An 8,311-nucleotide genomic window follows, 5' to 3' on the forward strand; every position below is an offset into this window, starting at 1 on the left:
AAGGGATTGAGCAAAAAAAAAAGGACAACAGTTGGTGATTGCTGGAGAGAGAGGGGTATATGGAGACTAAATGGTAATGGAAAAAATACGATAAAGATTAAATTAAAAAAATTTACTTCTTCCTTTCTTGTAGATGACTTTTATTTCTTTTTATTGCCTTATTGCCTGTGTAGGATATCCATCCAATACCATGCAGAATAAAAGTGGTGAGAGTGAACATCCTTGTCTTGTTCCAGAACCTAAGTAGGAAAGTATTCAGTCTTTTATAGTTAAGGAAGGTATTAAGTGTAAGTTTTTCATAGATGCTGGTAGTAGGTGAAGTAAGTTCCCTTCTCTTCCAAGTTGTGCAGAGTTTTTTTTTTTTTTTATCAGGAATAGGTATTGAATTTTGCTCAATGTTTTTAAAAAATCCATTCAGGTGATTATATTTTTCAACAAATGATGTTGGACCAATTAGATATACTTATGCAAAACACCTCAAGCCATACTCTGCATCCCTCACAAAAATTTACTAGAATTGAGGCATAGACCTAAATGTAAAAGTGAAGTTTAAAAATGGCATTTAGGAGAAAACCTTTGCTTGGTTTAGAGAAAGTTTTGATTTTTTTGAGAGAGGACACAAAATCACAAATCATAAAAGAAAAAATAGGTAAATTGGACTTATAAAATTTAAAAGATTTGCTCTTCAGAAGACAGTGTTGAGAAACTAAAAAAAATAGACAAGTCACAGGTAGGAAGAAAATATGTGGAAATAATATATGGGACAAAAGACTGGTATTAAGAATATATATAAAAATCTCATAACTCAATAATAAGAAATCAGAGACCAATAGAAAAATGTACAAAAGCTGTGAACAGATACTTCACCAAAGAAGATACATAAATGTCAAATAAGAATGTGAAAATATGCTCACTTCAAAGTAATTGAGGAAATGCAAATCAAAACCACAGTGACATACAACTACACATTTACTAGAGTGGTTTTAAAACATATGACAAAACCAAGTGTTTGTGAGGATATGGAGTAACTGGAACCCTCCCATATTGCTAGTGGGAATGCAAATAGCTTCTTAGGAAGTAGTTTAGTTATTTCTTATAAACATTTATGAAATGACCCAGCCATCCCACTCATATGTATTTTTTTCAAGGTAAATGAAAGCATATATCCATTCAAAACTGTACACAAATGTTTATATTGGCTTTACTCATATTCACCAAAAACTGGAAACAACCCAAATATCAACTTGTGGAGGTATAAACAAATTATGGTACATTATTAAAATGCAATTCAATTCAGATATGAAAAGGAACAAACTACTGATACATACAGCAACCTGGATGAATCTCAGATACATTATACTAAGTCAAATGGCTATGTACCATATGATTACATTTATATGGGTTTTTAGAAAAAGCAAAAGTATAAGGACAGATAATAGGTCAGTGGTTGCCAAGGCTCTGGGTTTTGGAAGAGAAGGACTGACTACAGAAGGCATAATGGAAATTTGGAAATGATGGAAAAGTTCTACATTTTGATTGTCATGGTGGTTATATGTTTGTATACATTTCCTATAATTCGCAGAGCTGTACACCTAAAAAGGGTGAATTTTACTATATGTAAATTAAACCTCAATATATTTAACTTTAAAACAAAGTAAAGCAAACAAGAATTAATTCTACACAAAGTGTTAATTAAAACTGCAGACTATCAAACTAAAAAAAATTCCCAAAATAACCAGAGAGAAAAAACAGATTCTCTACAAAGGAACTAAATTAAATAAAAGACTTCTCATTAGCAAAAACTGTACTTGCAAGTATTGATAGACAGTAAATGTCAGCTTAATTATTATTTAAAAGTGAAGGTAAAATAGAGACATTTTCAGACCAAGTCTGAATGAATTACTCAAAGACTCATTGAATATACATAATGGATATACTTCGGTAAAAAATAAAATTGAATCTAGAGGAAAGTGGTGATAGGTAAACATTGTTAATCTTTAAAAAACACTGAATAAAAATAGTGACAACAATAAAAATAACTACTTGTGTGGCTTCAAAAACAAGGTGGAACTAAAATACACAACACAATAAATTACGTGGAAAGTGGAAGGGAAAAGATGGATGTTAAAAAATTCTGTTGTTTGAAAGGATGAATATATTGATTGATTATACTTCTGCTAAGTCAAGTGAATATGCTATAATTTTAAGGATAATGATTAGAATAAAAGAAAATAGCCTTCCAAATTACTATAGAGGAAAATGCTGAGTAAAGAAAAACACTTAGACAAAAAGAAGATGTGAATGGAGAAAAAAAAAATAAACAACAAAAAGGAAAGATTAGTAGAAAACCCAAAACAAGATGGTAAGAATAAGTATAAATGTAAAAGTAATTTTAAAAAATGTAAATAGATTACATTTACTCATTGAGGCAGATTCTCAAATTGGATTTAAAATATCGAGTTGCATTCTGTTTATAAGGGGCAAGTCCCAAATATAATGTCACAAGTTTGAAATGAAAGAATGAAAGTATTATTTATTATTACATAATAATATACATCAAGACAGAACACAATACTCAAGAGAAAGAGGGTCATTATTTAATGACAAAAGAGTTATCAGGAAGCAATAATAATATTGAATCCATATATAAGTAACAACATAGTCTCAGAATATATAGAATGTAAATGTGATTTCTACTCAAAGGACATATCAATGCTACTACTGTGTGAATGGTTTAAACGCTATTGCTAACTTGTAGAAATGAAATGAAGCATTAGCACGATAAGAACTGTAGTCTAAAATAAGCTTTGAAATTTTTTCAGTAAGTAAACTCTGTGGTTGCAATAAATACTACCTAAAACACACACATGCACACACAAATACATATAGCTTTAATGTATAAACCACTCACATCCCTGTAACTCAAGAATCTTCTTGAGATGTTTGTAACCTAGGTAACATCTCAAGGTATTTAAGGTGGAAAGATTTGACTACATTACATAACATATTTTTTCCTGTTTATCATCTTGCATGGAAACAAACACATAAATGTCAAATGGGACTACCTACCTATTCATTAAATACTTCCTACTACTCTTAGTAGTTTAGATTATTAAGTTTATTAAGATTTCATAAGAAGTTGTAAGAGTTTCTTTCACTTAAGCTGAATTCCATAATCCTTTTAGTTTTCTGAAAACTCTCATGCCCTCTGCTGACCGTTTATTGAATATAAATTATTAAAGTAAAATATTCATGAGTATTTACATATAGATGCTAAGAAATCTTCCTGTTTCATTATTTGAGTACCTCTTAGGAAGCAAAATATGCTAAGAAGTGCTTTAAGTATTTTAAATTATGAATATAAAATGTTTATTATTGAAAACATACAAAAATGAAGAATTCATTATCTCACTTCTTAGACATAACCATTGTTATCAAGTCATGTATTTTCCTCTGTGATTGTTTCTATGGAATATATTTTTAAATATAATTTTATGTTAAAATTACTATTATCATGATTACAGATTATGATAACAGATTATCATGATTACTATTATCATGATTGGGACCATACTAGACATACAATTTGGCATTCTACCCTTTTTGCTTAATATTACTGAGAGCAGGAGATTCTTCTATGCCTGTGTAGATGGGGTATGTCACCCTCCTGGTGTAGATACATTGCACACCAATGAACACCAAGAGAGTAACACACCCCATCTTCACAGGGATAGAAGAAGCTCCTGCTCCCAGACCTAGCACTACATATTCCTTCATTTGGTTGTTTATCTGTATCCTTTATTATATCCTCTGATAAACTGATAAGTGTAAGTTAAATGTTTCCCTGAGTTCTGTGAGCCATTCTAGCAAATTAATCAAACTTGAGGAGGGCTTCTTTTTGGCCGGAACTGCCATCTTCCAGTAATTTGCCAAAATGACTAACACAAAGGGAAAGAGGAGAAGTACCCATTATATGTTCTCTAGGCCTTTTAGAAAACATCGACTTGTTCCTTTGGCAACATATATGCGAATCTACAAGAAAGGTGATATTGTAGATATCAAGGGAATGGGTGCTGTTCAGAAAGGAATGCCCCACAAATGTTACCATGGCAAAACTAGAAGAGTCTACAATGTCACCCAGCATGTGGTGGGCATTATTGTAAACAAACAACTTAAGGGCAGGATTCTTGCCAAGAGAATTTATGTACAAATTAAGCATATTAAGGACTCGAAGAGTTGAGATAGCTTCTTGAAACGTGTGATGGGAAATGATCAGAAAAAGAAGGAAGCCAAAGAGAATGGTACCTGGGTTCAGCCGAAGCGTCAGACTGCTCCACCCAGAGAAGCACACTTTGTGAGAATGAATGGAAAGGAGCCTGAGCTGTTGGAACACATTCTGTAAGAATTCATGGCATGATAAGTGTGAAAAAAAAAATAAAAGACCTCCATACTGATTAAAAAAAAAAACCTGAGGAGGGGATCATAGGATTCTCCAATCTATAGCCAAATAAGATAGATGTTGTGGGTAACTAGAGGACCTACTATTTGTGGTTGGCATCTGAAGTAAGTGCAAGCAATCTTGGGGGACTGAGCCCTTAACCTGTGGGATCTGGCATTATCTCTAGGTAGAGAGTGTCATAGTTGAGTTAAATTGCAGGACATCCAGCTGATGTTGCAGAGAATTGCTTGTTATAGGCAGAAGCCCCACACATTAGGTAACCAGAAGTGTCAGAAGTGAAGTGTTGTGAATGTGGTAGTAATGAGTGTGGTAGTAGTAAAGGTGACACACACAGAAGAACTGTATTTCCCTTTAAAATATTATGGGAAAATTCCTGTATCTTTGAATAGTCTTCAAAATATAATTTTAAATTGTTGCATAATATTCCAGATGTATACTAATTTATGTAGCACTCTCCTATTTTTAATATTGAAGTTGCTTCAGTTCTTTAGTATCATAAGTAACCCTGTAAAACAAAATTCCTTGAACATAAGTTTTTTTAATATACCTCATTTATGCTTACATTAAATTCTAAAAAGTATAATTTCGACTTCCAGCAAGATGGAGGAATAGGTGGACACACCGTACCTCCACGCACAACCAAGATTAGAGCAACAACAATTTAGAGGCAGAATAACACCCAGAACTGATAGAGAATTTATCTGAATGGAAGTCGGACAGCCAAGAAGTTGAAGTAGACCCGTTCATCCAGACTGGTAGGAGGCTCAGAGAGGAGGAGCCGGCACAGGTCGCGGCCTGCGGAGATCGGTGAGAACTGGGCACATAAGCAACTGGGAGCATGGAAGCCTTCCGGGACTCGCAAGATCGCAGCAGGTGGACCCTGAGTATGCAAGCAGTGGCTGGTGGACCCAGTGAGGTGGCATTGTAGCCCAGGGCAGACCACGCAACCCAGGATCCCAGAGCGGGTACTGAGGCCCTAGGTGAGCGGAGCTACTGCCATTGTCCCCTCCGGCCCCTGCCCCCGCCCCCACCCCCACATACAACATCACGATCTAGTGACTGGGGTGCCCAGCCTCGGTGAACACCTAAGGCTCCACCCCTCTCTGTAACAGGAGCGACCACACCAAAAAAAAAAAGAGAGAGAGAGAGAGAGATGTCTCCAACAGAAGAACAGATCAATCCCCCAGGACTCATCCTTTTGAGCAACCAAGAGATAGCCAATCTATCAGATGCACAGTTCAAAACACTGGTTATCAGGAAGCTCATGGAATTGGTTGATTTTGGGCGCAAATTACATGAAAAAATGCAGGTTACCATAAAAGAGATGAAGGAAGATGCACGGAGAGCCAATAGTGAAGGGAAGGAAACTGGGACTCAAAACAATAGAGTGGACCAGAAGGAAGAAAAAACAACCCAACAGGAAAGAATGAATAAATAAGAATTCAAAAAAAACGAGAAGCTTAGGAACCTCCAGGACATCTTTAAATGTTCCAACATCCAAATTATAGGGGTACCAGAAGGGGAAGAGGAAAAGCAACAGATTGAACACGTATTTGAACAAATAATAAAGGAGAACTTCCCCATTCTGGCAAAGGAAATAGACTTCCAGGAAATCCAGGAAGCTCAGAGAGCCCCAAAGAAGTTGGACCCAAGAAGAAACACACCAAGGCACATCATAATTTCATTAGCCAAGGTAAAAATGAAGGAGAGAATCCTAGAAGCAGCAAGAGGTAAGGGGACAGTCACCTACAAAGGAGTTCCCATCAGACTGTCAGCTGATTTCTCAAAAGAGACCTTACAGGCAAGAAGGGGCTGGAAAGAAATATTCCAAGTCATGAAAGACAAGGACCTACATCCCAGAGTGCTCTATCCAGCAAAGCTCTCATTTAGAATGGAAGGGCAGATAAAGTGCTTCTCAGATAAGGTCAAGTTAAAGGAGTTCATCATCACCAAGCCCTTATTTTATGAAATGTTAAAGGGACTTATCTAAGAAAAGACGATACAGAAAAAACATGTATAGTAAAAGGATAGCAAACTCACAATTATTAACAACCACACCTAAAGCAAAACCAAAAGAAACTAAGCAAACAACTAGAACAGGAACAGAACCACAGAAATGGAGATCACATGGAAGGTTAGCAATAGGGGAGTGGGAGGAGGAGAGAGGGGGAAAAGGTATAGAGAATAAGTAGCATAGATTGTAGGTTGAAAATAGATAGGGGAAGGATAAGAATAGTATGGGAAATGTAGAAGCTAAAGAACTTATAAGTATGACACATGGACATGACTAATGGGGGGGATATGGGTGGGAGAGGGTGTACAGGGTGGAGGGGAATGAAGGGGGGATAATGGGACAACTGTAATAGCATAATCAATACAATATATTTAATAAAAGAAAAAAGAGTATAATTTCCAAGTCATGGATACACATATTTTTAAGGCACTTTATGTATATTGGTAAACTGATCACTGGAAAGTTTGTAATAACTGACACTTACATCAACTCTATATGTTCATGACCACAGGAATGGCTTTTTAAAAAGTGAAGATGTAAAAATATCTTACAAGTACACTTGAAATAAGGGGGAAAACTTATATATGATTCTCCATTCATTTGATGAATAATTTTTTCTTCAAAGGTGTCAGGAAGATAGGACCTTTTGGTTGAGTGGGAAGAGGGCCAGACCTTTAACTGTTTAATCTTAAATTTTCTGAACTTGTTTCCTCATCTATAATGTGAGGACAATAATGCTTGTCATGCTAAACACAGTGTTTTGTGAGGATATGTGTAAACATGCTCTGAAAAATGTCATACAGATGGAAAGTAGTATATTTATTAGTCATTATTGACATGTGGACAGATTTGATACATAAATCATTAGACTTTCTAAAATATCAGTAACTTTTTAATATCTTAAACCTAATTATCAAGTTTTCTCCATTTTCAAACTCATATGATCAGAAAAGTAATTTTTCAGCCAATTATCTTTAGTTTTATTGTATTTACTTCAAAATAATAAAACAATCATTTGGTCATACAGACAACTACGGGTCAGTTGCAAATTCCATTTACTTCGTTTGTTTTAGAAAAGAAATTACCAAAGAAACAAAAATATCTATTAGAAATTTCTATTTATCTAAAAATATTTGGTATGTGTACAACAAATCTGAGTGCATTCTCAACTTGTTTAAGCCAACGCCTTTTTCAAATCCTTTTCCAAAGTTATTCCCATGGATTTTCATTAAAAAGACAGTTTGAAGATCAGTCTGAATAATTATGAGCAAATGAAACAAAAGCCAAGAACAGAACTTGGTGAACCTAAAAGGTAACACCTATTGTGAGCCTTCACTAGGAGTAAGAATAAGGAAGGAGGAAAGACTATGGCAGAAAGGAGAAAAGAATTCCTTAAAACACTAAATTTTAAAAAAGGTAATGGGTAGCAAAGAACTCTGTGACTTGTGCCTATAAGGAATTTAGCCCACCTCATTAGGACTCTAGTTTGTCTCTATCACTATAGCTCCCAGGTATTCTGGTTATTGCATTTAGCAAGAGCTCAGTCTTTAAGGGATTCAGTTTCTGCACTTGCATTTTATTAAATGTCATTGTTTGCACTGTGTATTTGATGAGAACGTAGAGAATAATTTGTAGGAGGAGGAAGTTGTGCCAAATGGGAAATATAAGCAGCAAAGAAAAATATTTCCTTTTTCATTTTTTATGTGAGATGACTTTATTTTTTTAAAGATTTTATTTATTTATTTTTAGAGAGGGAAGGGAGGGAGAAGGAGAGAGTGAGAGAAACATCAATGTGCGGTTGCTGGGGGCTGTGGCCTGCAACCCAGTAATGTGTCCTG

At 35.0% G+C, this 8,311-nt stretch overlaps 1 pseudogene; it reads left to right on the forward strand.

The window, feature by feature from the left end:
• The first annotated feature begins 3,724 nt into the window (after positions 1-3,724).
• On the forward strand, positions 3,725-4,417 carry LOC114507805 (annotated as a pseudogene).
• The last annotated feature ends 3,894 nt before the right edge of the window (positions 4,418-8,311 follow it).

Source organism: Phyllostomus discolor, chromosome 10, assembly GCF_004126475.2.
Source record: "Phyllostomus discolor isolate MPI-MPIP mPhyDis1 chromosome 10, mPhyDis1.pri.v3, whole genome shotgun sequence".
In the NCBI taxonomy this organism is placed as follows: Eukaryota; Metazoa; Chordata; class Mammalia; order Chiroptera; family Phyllostomidae; genus Phyllostomus; species Phyllostomus discolor.